Source organism: Macrobrachium nipponense, chromosome 6, assembly GCF_015104395.2.
Source record: "Macrobrachium nipponense isolate FS-2020 chromosome 6, ASM1510439v2, whole genome shotgun sequence".
Taxonomy (NCBI): Eukaryota; Metazoa; Arthropoda; class Malacostraca; order Decapoda; family Palaemonidae; genus Macrobrachium; species Macrobrachium nipponense.
This window is the reverse complement of record NC_061108.1, coordinates 99,791,322-99,804,865: the sequence shown is the minus strand read 5'-3', so window position 1 is coordinate 99,804,865 and position 13,544 is coordinate 99,791,322.

The following is a 13,544-nucleotide window of genomic DNA, read 5'->3' as shown; positions in this document are numbered from 1 at the left end:
AAGAGAAGACAATTAGACTAACTCTATCACGTACCTATCCAACTACTACGAGAAGACCTGTACGAAGATCCTGAAATCAGAGGTTAAAGTTAAGCTAGGTGTAACACAGGGAGATCTGCACCCCCCCATAATATTTAACATCGCCTTAGAAACAGCCCTGGAAAAGTTACCAGCTGGAGTTGGGGCATAGCTGGAATCAGAAACCATCAACTATATAGCCTTCACTGACAATATTTTGATAGCGGCTAAATCAAGAGATGCGTTATCATCAGGAATGAAACAGCTATTGGATGAAGCTAGGAAATTAGGCCTTGAACCCGGCCTAGAGAAGTGAGCCACCCTCGGCATCATCAGCAATCGTACCAAGGCGACCTGGTACCAGGATGGAAAATCTATAGAATATCAGGGAGAGACCATTCCATCAATCAAGCCCGGTGAAGTCTACAAATATCTGGGATCTAAGAGGGCGCAAATACCTAAACAAATGGTAAGAAGGTGATAAGGAAACTCCACAACTACTTGTGTCATCTGCAAAAGGCCCCCTTGAAGCCCCAACAGAAATTGTGGATGTTGAAGAGTGGCCATACCAAGAATAAAGCACATGGCAAAAAATGGTCGTCTGAAGAAATATCATCTGCAGAATTTTGAGTGAAGAAGGCCCTGCACCTACCCAAGGACATCACCAGTGCGGTCCTGTATACTTCACTGGAGGAAGGAGGACTGGAGATTTATAATTTCACCACACTTGTTCCAGTAGAGCTTTGGAGCAAGGGGGGGCAGACTGACGAAGGAGCATGACCCAGTGGTATACAAAACCAATGGAAAGAGAAATTAATCAACTCTGTCGATGGATCTGCATTAAGCGAGGCGGCCCAAGGCCTAAAGCATAATTGGATCGACTCTGGAACAGTTTTAGTGTTTGGAGGCAGGTTTTGTAATCTTATCAAACTACGGCAAGGAGTCCTGACCACCCCTGTGAGGAGTGCATGAGGGAGAGATGAGCAAAGAGGTTGCAACCTGGGGTGTGCCAGCCAGGGCACGCTGCACCATATTTTATAAAACTGCCCTAAGGTGCAGCCGTGGAGAATTACAAGATATCAAGGTCATGAACTGGCTTGCCACCAAGTAAGAAGAGCGTGGACACCAGGTGGTGAAGGAACTGCACATCTCAACCTCTCAAGGAGTAAGGAAGCCAGACTTAGTAGTCTAGAACAATGGGCTATCCAAAACTTTGGATGGACAACTCGACGCTCTGAAGATCCAGAAGTACAAGAAGCCTGATGTCATTAATAGAGTGGAGGAGTTAACGGGCCATGCACCAACAGTAGAAGCCATTACAGTGAACTGGAGGGGTGTGGCCTCCTGGAGAGCTGTGGGGACGTTGAAGAAGCTCGGACTTAGGAACAACGAACTTTCCCTTAAAATAATCAAGGCCATGGAAGGTAGCCTGTCCATATACTCAAACTATATGGGCTTGACAAGAGGAGGGGACGTGACCTGATTGCCGTTCCAAGAAGGACTTGGCTATATGACGTTCCTCCAGGTCTATGTACCCAATGAGTGGAGATCGTGCCGGGGTGAGGAGCAGAAGGTTAACATCATTGAGTTCCTCATGATTTATATGTATATAGCTTAGTAACTGTAAGTAAAAGCGACTAAGATTATGTTAGGTGATGGAAACATCTGGAATGTAATTTATATGGATAAATGTAATTTTAGTCAAAAATAAAACATTCTTGTGCCTACGAGACGTTTGTTTGGCAGCCTCTGATTTGCTGGTATGGGAGGTAGGCTGTTCACTCAGTGCGTTATATTTTCGTTTGTAGGTTAGAAAACTAGCAATATGTTAGTATTTCTTCATTTATCTCACATTTTGCAAGATAGGAAAGTTTTGGTCATACCAAAGGATTTGATATTAATTGTACAACTAAATATTTTCCTGAAATCATTAAGATAAAATACAAAGGAATTACAATGAGTAAAAGTGAAGAGAAAATTATTTCATTCTTTATGCATTTTTATTTATCAGATTTTCTATAATTCATGCAATCAAGATAAAGTAAAACTTGTGTTTTCATACAATAAAATCACCCTGAATACACTGGTGCTTTTGTGGCAGGATCACAAAAAACAAGTAACCTCCCCACATAAACTTAACCTGTCTGGCTACCAAACCCACCCTCAATCACACTTTCTACTTAACACTACAAAATACAGCAGGACAATTGACCCATACCTACATAAGAACAAAAAAACACAAACAGGTACTCACCTCTGGCTTCTGCTACTCAGGGCTAGGCTGTGCTGTCCACTGGATATAGGCTATAGGCTAGCCGACACAACCACCGCTGACAACCAAGCACAAACCAACCCCCCCCCCGGGACCCACAACCCCACAAAAACTCAATAACCCAACAAATCACTGCAAACGAACACCAACCGCCTGAAAAAACACGACAACCACACGACTTACAGAAGCACAACAACCCGCCAAAACCAACCCTGCCCCAACCACCACTCACAGACACCGAAAATGCACCACCAACCTTCTTAACCTCACCACAAGCAGACAGACACACGCACAATTTCACAACCCCAAAATTCATCAAATGACACCAAATCAACTAAACACCAAAGGATAACTGCTGTCAAACCCGACACTGACTTGACCAGACGCCTCACTGCTTACGACTCTCAACAGACTTCCACTGACTCCATACAGAGCGCCACAACAGACATGCTTCCGACCGCCATTTAACCACTCCCATTCATTCTTCCACCAATCTCTCTCTCTCTCTCACACACACACAACCTTTGGAGATGTTGTCAAATATAAACTATCATTACGCTTCCATATTACCTCCCCCATTACATTTGACAACATCTCCTTACTCTCTCAACATCCACACTAAATTGCCTTTCGCAACACCCAAGGATGCTCAGATGCAGGCCCCCTGGATCTTGTTTGAGGACCATCATACACTCTTTCAGTTACATCACCATTCACTTCTTCCAAACCACCTTCTTTCAAACTCCCATTATCTCCCTCACTACCATCCTCCCAAATTCCATTCACTACTTCACCGATGTCTTCTAACTCTGGTTCCAACATCTCCCCTATTTCGGCCACCAAACCACTCAGTTCATCCATACTTCTGTCAAACTCCCGCAAAGACTTATCCATCCTATCAACCACCTCCTCACTACTCGGTTCCCTTCTCACTGAAGTCTTATTTGTCCCTGTCAACTCAAACCCACATACACTACAAGTATCATTCATTCCCCCAAAGTCATCTGTAGCACACGCTTTATCAACCGTTTGCACCCTACCACCAACCCCTTTACCATGCCGTTCACGCTTTTCCCTTCCACTTCCTCTCTCCACACTCTTCTGTTTTCTTCCATACTCAACCAACACCAACTGTCGATCTCCCAGACCCATTTGTTCACCAACAGTGGGCTCATACTTATTCACCCTCAACCACTCACTCATCGCATTCTCCCGAACATACTGTGGTACTTCCCTCCACTTACGGAGCTGGTTATGGTGTGCCCTAACCTCATCCATTCCCCCACCAACTCGCAATTTCCCCAAAACATAACTCAATCCACTCGGTCCCACTTCCAAAATCTCAAAAGGCCCTTCAAATTTCTCCCTTACTTTATTCACATTCATTCTTCCCATCTCAACCACCTCTTTCAACACCTTATCCCCAATCCTAAAACTCAAACCTTTCACTCGCTTTCTTCCACAAATCCCGATCACCTTCTGACAGACCCAACCGCGGTCTGACAATCCTTTCAAAATTCAACACATATTTACAAGGAGACATACCTATACTCTTCTGCAGTGTGGCGTTATATACCCAAACTGCACGTCCTACATACATATCCCAATCCTTGTCGCCCTTGCTCATCTTTCGCAAAATCTCAGTCATCGTCCTAACAGTCCTTTCAGCCAACCCATTCGCACTAGGCATATACGGAGTAGAATACACATGCACAATACCCCATTCCTTCAAATTCCCATCCCACAAACTCAGGTCCATTATCACTCAACATTTTTGCCGGCTTACACACACACATGGGCAACATCACTTGACCCACCATTCGTGCAACAGTTTCACTCCTCTTATCTTTGATGGGAACCACATATGCAAATTTACTCATGTGATCCACCATCACAATCATCCCCACGTGTCTTCTCGCAGTCCTAGGCAAAGAAACACAATCAATCACAAGCATTTCAAATGGCTCTTTCATCTGCAATCGCACCACAGGTGGACTTGCATGCACATTCCGATACTTTCCCCTCTGACAGTCTTCACACGTGACAGCCACATCCACACAAATCTTACTCAACCCAGGAGCATACAATCTCTCTCTCATGCATTCCCACAACATTTTTTCCCATATGCCCAAACCGATCATGCACCAACAAACACATACTCACAGCTGACTCAACAGAAAACACTGGCACATACACTTCCTTGTCATACACCCCTTCCTGATGCAAAAAGTACACTATGTTTTTGCACACCACAAAACGTTTAGCAACCCTCTGATATACATCCAACTCACAAGGCCAGTCTTCCACACGCACTCCTCCCAAAACACATTGTCGCAACACACTTATCTCCAGGCACTTATTTTGCATTTCCTCAATCTCTTCCTCACTCAACAGATCATTCTCACTCCTAGCAATATCAATCATACCCACAAAGTTTGCTACAAACACATTACTATCTTTAATCCTAGCTACTTGTCTGCCCCCCTTTCTAAGAATTCCATTTCCTATATCTACGTCTATATCGTGGATCCTCAAAAAATCTATCCCTATTGAAAAGCAAGATGGCATATCATTTTCTCCTATGACTATAAAGTTATGCATTACTTCAAGATCTCCCAACCTAACCTTTAACCGTACCTCTTCCCATACTAAAACACTTCCTTGTCCTAACCCATGTATTCTCACACTTGTCCTTGTCCTAACCCATGTATTCTCACACTTGTAGACTGCCTTTTCACTTCCCAATCACATCTCTCAAGTTCACTCACCAAGGAAACGTGTGCCCCTATGTCAACCAAACTACAATACTCACTATCATTTACTTGGACAAACGTCACCATTTTCCCTAGAGTCCCATGCACTACCACGTCCACCTGGTTATCCACATCACAGTCCTCCTCATCACATTCATCCTCAGTTAATTCCCCATTTCCACAATTCTGACTCAGATCCCCTTCACAGTCCCTTTTTGTAACCAACCAATTACAACCCCGTTCCCCGCACTGAATCATCAAAACCCCACCTTCATTACCTGTACTCGCCCTTCCTCGATATTCAACCGGTCTGTCCCATCCAAAATACAACAACACTTTTATTCCAAAAACAACTCGGCTACTGCTGACAACAATTCATGCAACATTTCTCCTGCCCCACCTTGTTCCTCCGCATATGCCACTTCCTTCTGCACATCACTCATCAACTTCACTCGCAACTCATTCACACTATCGGGTACCTCTTCAACCAGACCCTTACCTTCCAAGTTTTTCAACGCCGAAAACAAACATTCACACATTCTGTCATTCCCTTCAAACCTCTCTTTTACAACCAACCCCTCAGGTACCATATTCGGATCCCAGTCACTTTTCACGATACCACTGTCCTTACCATGCATCCTAGACATCGTATCAGCAATCACATTTTTACTCCCCGGCACATATTCTAAGCCAAAATCAAACTCACTCAAATCCTCAATTGTCCTCGCAATCCTAGCATTCACACTTTCCTTCTTTATCATATAAACTAACGACTGATGATCTGTCCTTATGACAAATTTTACCCCATACAAAAACACTTTCAATGCTTTCACACAAAACCTTATTGCCGCAAGCTCCTTCTCAACCACCGAATACTTAAGCTCTGCTTTGTTAAAAGCTTTACTCACATACGCAATCACTCTCAATTGTCCCTCCCCATTCACCTCTTGCATCTGCACCAAGCATCCTCCCATACTAAACTTACTAGCATCAGCATACAACTCAAGCTTACTGGCATCCTCACTGTAGTTCGGAAAAGCCAAGGTGACGTCCCTAGCAGCCTCCTCTTTCAATCTCTCAAATGCTCCCATCATTCACTCATCCCACCTCAGCTTAGTACAATTTTTCTTCCCAGTCCATTCAGTCAATGGCTTCCCTATACCCAAACAATCCCTAACAAACTTTCTCTCGAACTCAATCAAACCCAAAAAAAAAACCCTTTAACTCCTGCACGGTCCGGGGACGTGGAAACTCCTTTACTTTTTCCACAAACTTTTCACTCTTCCTTACACCACTCGCACTCACCTTATGACCAAGAAATTCACTTCCCCAGCCAACCACGTACACTTCTCCAGCTTCACTTTCACTCCAACCGTTCTAACACCTTCTCAAGCAGTTCCACATTCTCCTCAACAGTCTCACTTGCAATCAAAACGTCATCTATAAACACAGTCACCTTCCTTCTATCAAAACCAGCCAAAACTACATTCATCACCCTCTGGAAGGCAGCAGGCGCATTAGCCAATCCCAAACTTAACCTCTTGAATTTGATAGTGGCAGCTACCACTCGAAAAAGCTGTAACATGCCTGCTCCCTTCCTCAAGTGGCATCTGGTAACAGCCCCTTACCAAATCCAATTTTGTGAACACTCTCATCCCATGCATCTTATACACACAATCAGACACCATATTCATCGGGAATCGCTCCTTCACAGTCACTTCATTCACCTTCCTGTAATCCACACACATCCTCAAACTCCCATCTGTCTTGCGTACTGGGACTATGGGACTATTCCAAGCACTCCCACTCTCTCAAGTTCCTCACACTGTTCCTCAATCTCTTGGGCAATAGGCACAGAAAAGTGTCAGGGACGCCGCTGATATATGGGGGTATCGTCATTCAAAACTATCTTGAACTCTGGGAACTTAGATCCCCTGAAATCCTCGTCACCCCGACTCAACGCACCCCGCCTATCCCACAACATCTGCATCAACCGCTCCCTCTTGTCATCACCAACATTTTCATCCACCTCAATTCTTTCTCTCAACTCATCATACTTCCACTCATCACTTTCTTTCATGCTACCTGTCATCACCCGCCGCACCCTAACATATCTTTCGTCGTCCACATCCACCAACGTATACAACAACCCCACACAATCACCTTCACGTATAACCAGCAATCGCTTTTTCCTAACACTCGGCAATGAGGCCACAAAAACCCGAGGATTCTCCATATCCAAAATCCCGTCGTACACATGCACACTCGCTCTTACCAACTTGTTCGCATCCACACCCTCAACCACATATGCACACTTGTCACCTTTGACAATCCCAAGACTATCGGGCCACGCAACTTTCACACTAACAACTTCTCCAACTTCTCGCGGCACTTTTACACTCTCTTTCGCAACCAACGGCACTCCCTTCCATATTTTACTGCTTACCCCTCCATCCCTATCCAAGTACAACTCTCCATGTACATTCCAATTTCCTATGCAACTCAATCATATTCCTGCTCGGATGGACCACCATCCCACACTTCTTCAGGAACCTGTATCCTAACAACATATACTTATCACTCATTCCCTCAATCACACAAAAGTCACCTTCATCCATCACTACCCCTTCGATTTCTACATTTTCACGCAACATTCCCACCACAGGCATACCTAAATTTCCTATTCCTCGTACCTCCCCTTTACATTTCCCAATTTCACACTCACTCCGCAACTTGTCACATCCATTCTTAAAAAGAACACTGACACTGCAGCCAGTATCAATCAAAGCAACCAAACACACCCCTTTGCACCTCACTTTTACACTCATACATTCATAAGCTCTTCCTCCAAACCCTTTTTCATTGCATAACAAATCCTTCACGCACATGCATCACTCTTACTGACCGCACACCAGAGGACCCACCCAACTGAATCCCCTTTGTACCTAGTTTCCCGAACTCCCAACCTGACTCATCCTCTTTCGCCTACACACACTTGCCACATGACCTTCCATTCCACACTCAACACATTTTGCCCGCTGTTCCTTACACATCCTAGCATAATGCCCATTCTTCCCGCAATTACCGCAAACCTCAGTCACACGAGTACCTCGACATCCACTTGCTATATGCCCTACTTGCCCACACCTGTAACACTTAATATCCCTATCTTTCTTACACTCGCTCACCAAATGCCCTGTTTGCCCACACCCGAAGCAAGCTCCCAACGCCCACCGACATTCATTATTCCTGTGCCCTAGCTTTCCACATCTGTAACACTGCTGCTCTCGTTCACGACTAACCGACCCTACTCTTCAAACGCTTGCACTCCGATCTCTCTTAGGGCTAACCATACTTACGTTACTGGCTCTAACGCTCCTATCAACCACTCGCTCTGACATTCGTCTTGGCCCTTCCAAAACTGCCTCCCTATAGCTCTTAAACTCTGGTATAACATCAGCCACTTCAGTCCTAATACTAACACTTCTACTCTCTTTCATACACCCATCCAACTCATAATCCTCTACTATTTCCAAAATGTCGTTCCACGACAACCTTTCATTCGTCCATCGCATTTTCTCCTTACGTTTCAGATTTACAAACTCATACACACTCTCAGGCACAGTCGCCAACAACTTCCTCACTAACTCTTTACACTCATTTATCCCTTCATCCCCAAACTTTTTCCTGGCTAATGTTTCCAACCTGCACACATACATCGACAACGACTCACCAACATTCATTCTTACCTCATCAAAACCATGTTTTCTCCCATATCTAACACTACTCCTTATCCTCTTCGCCTGTTCCACAATCCTGGCTTTCACACTCTCATAAGGCACATTCCCCACACTCATCATTACCCCATACATATTCAACAAAAATCCCGTCAAAAAGCTACCCAACTCTCTTCCCCAGACTCTCTTATTATCCCCATACTTTGCCTCACAATACCTCTCATATTCCTTAAAAAAATCCCCTATGTCCCTACTACCATATTCCTTGTATTGTGCACATCTAGGGATCTCTCTCATATATACAGCCTTACGTACTTCCCGCTCACTCTCACTTTCGCTACTAACATTCTGATCCCTCTTAACCTCGTCTGAATACAGCGAATCAACTTCCATACTAACATCCATGCTCCTGATTATGCTCTTCTTACCCTTCTTTCTACCTACCTGTTTCCACTCACCGCTATCCAAATCACTCTCAGCCCTTTCCCCAATGTATTCAGTCCTAGTCTCATCTTGTCCGTCATCCTTCCTAACCTTCTTTCCCTTAGGCGTCTTCTTTTCCTCTGCCCCCTTCTTATTCTTGTCCTCAGGTTTATCCTTATCCTGTCTCTTTCCCTTCTTTCCTTTACCTATCACAAACAAGTCACCTTCGTCACTCGTACTTTCATCCACTCGCTCTTCCACTGTCTTTACCACTTCTGGCCTATCACAAGACCTAGTAGGCCTACCTCCTACAGCTCCCTCTCCCATGAACCCCTTCATCATCTCCTGCACTGCATTCATCATCACTAAGAATTTTTCGTCCATTTTCTCAACCATTCTCTCTTCTGCTCCTTTCACTTCTTCTTTCATTTCCACTTTTGCACTCCTTAGCATTCCTCTCATTTCCTCTAACTCACTCTTCAGCTCCTCACACTCTACCCTCAACCTCTCATTATCCTCTTCCAATTGTCCTCTTACTTCCCTCTCCAACCTCAACTCCTCCTTCAGCCTCTCCACCTCACTCAATCCTTCCATCCCAAACTTTCTCACCACTCACACACACTAGCCTAGGCCAATTGTCCTGCAGCTGCCACACCAGCAGTCCCTGGTATTTCTACAGAAGCAGTCCGCACGGACTGCAAGGAACGTAACCGCAGATACGACATCCACTAGAGATTGGGGCGTCCCATGTATTTCGCCATGTTTAGTACTGGCCCCTGGGGGTTAATTACAGTCGTCTGAATAAATATTACTTAAAATTCTTGTTCAGTAGGTATATCTGCATAGAAAAACCGCAACTGCCATAGTCTAGGCTGCCGCGGATAAGTACCCTAGATCTACCCAGTCCCTGTTCGGGCGCCAAAAAATAATGTGGCGGGATCACAAAAAACAAGTAACCTCCCCACATAAACTTATAAACTTAACCTGTCTGGCTACCAAACCCATCCTCAATCACACTTTCTACTTAACACTACAAAATACAGCAGGACAATTAACCCATACGTACATAAGAACAAAAAAACACAAACAGGTACTCGCCTCTGGCTTCTGCTACTCAGGGCTAGGCTGTGCTGTCCACTGGATATACCTAGGCTATAGGCTAGCCGACAACCAAGCACAAACCAGCCGCCCCCCCGAGACCCACAACCCCACAAAAACTCAATAACCCAACAAATCACTGCAAACGAACACCAACCGCCTGAAAAAACAGACAACCACACGACTTACAGAGGCACAACAACCTTGCCCCAACCACCACTCACAGGCACCGAAAATGCACCACCAACCTTCTTAACCTCACCACAACCAGACAGACACACGCACAACAACTTCACAACCCCAAAATTCATCAAATGACACCAAATCAACTAAACACCAAAGGATAACTGATGTCAACCCGACACTGACTTGACCAGATGCCTCACTGCTTACGACTCTCGTAACAGACTTCCACTGACTCCATACAGAGCGCCACAACAGACATGCTTCCGACCGCCATTTAACCACTCCCATTCATTCTTCTACCAATCTCTCTCTCTCTCTCTCTCACACAACCTTTGGAGATGTTGTCAAATATAAACTATCATTACTCCTCCATACTTTCATATTTTAGATGTGTGTAATATGTAAAGAGAAAATGAAGAATGTCTTATTATGTTGCATCCATACTTGACTCTGTTTGACAGTAGTGCCGAGAGATGCAAGACACCATTGGGTTTGGTTCTCTCAGCTAGTGTGTTGGCAGTTGCCAATTGGCGATATGAGAAGTTTGCGTTTCAACAATATTTATTTATCGTATTATTATCTCATTATATTTTTTTGTAAATAAATTCATAGAATTCCCATTAAGACTTCCAAACATTTTTACTCAATTATCTTATATGTCCGTATTTCTGGACATATCTGATAAAAGAAAAAAGTAATCAGATGGATGCATCTGGGTATGCTTCAATTTAGTCCAGATGAGAAATTTGCATACTTTATGAGGCACATTGATAAATAACAAAACTATATAATTAGGAGGTTATTATTGTGGCCTCTTGTTTCTCTGGTCAATAACATCAAAAGCTTATGGTTTTCATATGTTCACTAAATAAACAAAAGTACACCTGTTTATTTCTAACCATAAAATCTATTGGCGACGTAACAAATATAATATTCTGTCTTCTTCAGAATTTGCTTGAGCTACTGTTACACCAGTATGTTTATTTCCTTTTTATATATGTTACACTTGATAACATGCATACAACAATGTTTAGGAAACATTTGCTTAGTTCTTAGTTTTCTTCTGAGGTAGATCATTATTCTTCAATCATTTAACTCATACCTGAGTTTCATTATTCTTCAATCAATTAATTCATACCTGAGTAAGTATAATTCCCGTAAACGTTCCCACACCCCTGCATCATTGTATACTATATAGTGCATGTACAATAATGAGACTAATCAGAAGACTGTTATATCTATCTGTTTAAACAAAAAGAATGGAAAATTCATGCTGATATATTATGTCATAAAAAGAAAAAGTCATACTCTGTAGGCTTACATTGCTATGTCATTAGGTTATCTATATGAACAAAAACTAAAATCTTACATATTTTGTTATGTCATTATCATTATTTAAAAAATAAATAAAGGAAAATCATACATATATACATCATCATGTCATTACCTATTGAAACAAAAAGAATGGAAAATTATACAGATACATTGTTATTCCTTTTATCTATTAAAATCAAGTGGAAGGAATTTATAAACAGATATACATTGTTATGCCATTATATATTCAAACAAAAATAGAAAACTCATGAATATACTGTAGTTATGCAATTGCATATTTAAAAAATGACAAATGATGGAAAATCATTGATATATATCATCACTGTCAGTGTCGGGAATTTTCTCGACTTTTATTATATGATTCGTGCCCGGATGTTCTGGGCACAAGACAAGGCCTTGAGGAGGCGTGCACTCTAAAACTCTTAGGGTGAGATACAATAAAATTTGGTCAACATAACAGTTTTATTACGAAAAATAAACATTTAAATACATTAACAGAACACCGAAACTAAAGTTCCTAGCAGAATTCCACAGTACACGCAGTTTCGTACTGCTTTTACCAATTTAATACAAATACTTGAAAATTCTCATGGCCTTTGTATGTTGCAGCACATAGGATCTTTGATGTCACGTGCTTGTAAAGCACTAAGTCCACAACTGGACGAAAAATCTGCACAATACGAGACCCATTGACTCAATGTCACAAACAAATAACTTTCTTGCACTGGCAGCTTTCTTATGCTGCATAAATAGAGTCCCTCATTGCAGGGATGGCACATATATACGTGGATAAAGTTAACTTACTGTTAAGACGGAATTCGACCTAGCATGGCGATGGCTGGGAGTCGGAGAATTGAGAGACACACAAATTTTTACGGTACCTACACGGATCAGGTTCTGGGCAGGAATGACGCGTCACTTCGCCCTTCTTCAAAGGAAACTTACGCTTTCCCGCGTGAACTACAGAATCCTTGTAATTCAGGCGGGAATCATCGATTATTTCGACATTACGTATATTACTAAATCTATTTTATTCTTGAATGTGAAATATGACTGTTACGTTATTATTTAAGATCAATGAATTAACTTAAAGTTCTGGCTGAAGGCCGTAATCTGCAAATTCTTTAATGACTATGGAGTCCTTGGCTCCAAATCTATACATAGATAATTTATCTCTTACTAGTGATCAGCGAATTATATTTATTAACGAAAATTCATAACGTCTTCTTTTCTATAAGACGCGCTCCTTCCCCGCCATGCATTTAGGAATTGCGTCATAAACTGTCGTGTATTGGACAGCTTTCTGTTCAATGAATCGCCCGCGAGATCCCTCAGTCTTGCCCCAATTTAATGCGACACTTGTGAAGTTAAATGGCGGGGATTTCGAATGATCAGTTCGAAATTCACGACATACTCCACACCCGAAATATGGGGCGTTAAAATGTTGGACAATTCAGGAAAGACTGAGCTCGGGGGGTGGGGGGGGGGGGAGTAACTACTCTTACACTACTCAGTCAGGCTCGCTGCATAGCGCTCCACAACGACTCTAACAGAGTACACAAAAAAACATGACATGTCAAAGAAATTATACATCAACATTACACCCGGGATAATCAATGTCACATACAAATAAAACATCAATGGCAGATATATATACATAAATGTACCCATACACATAAGGTAGACATGAATCAGCACAGAAACTCAATAGGCAATGGGCCT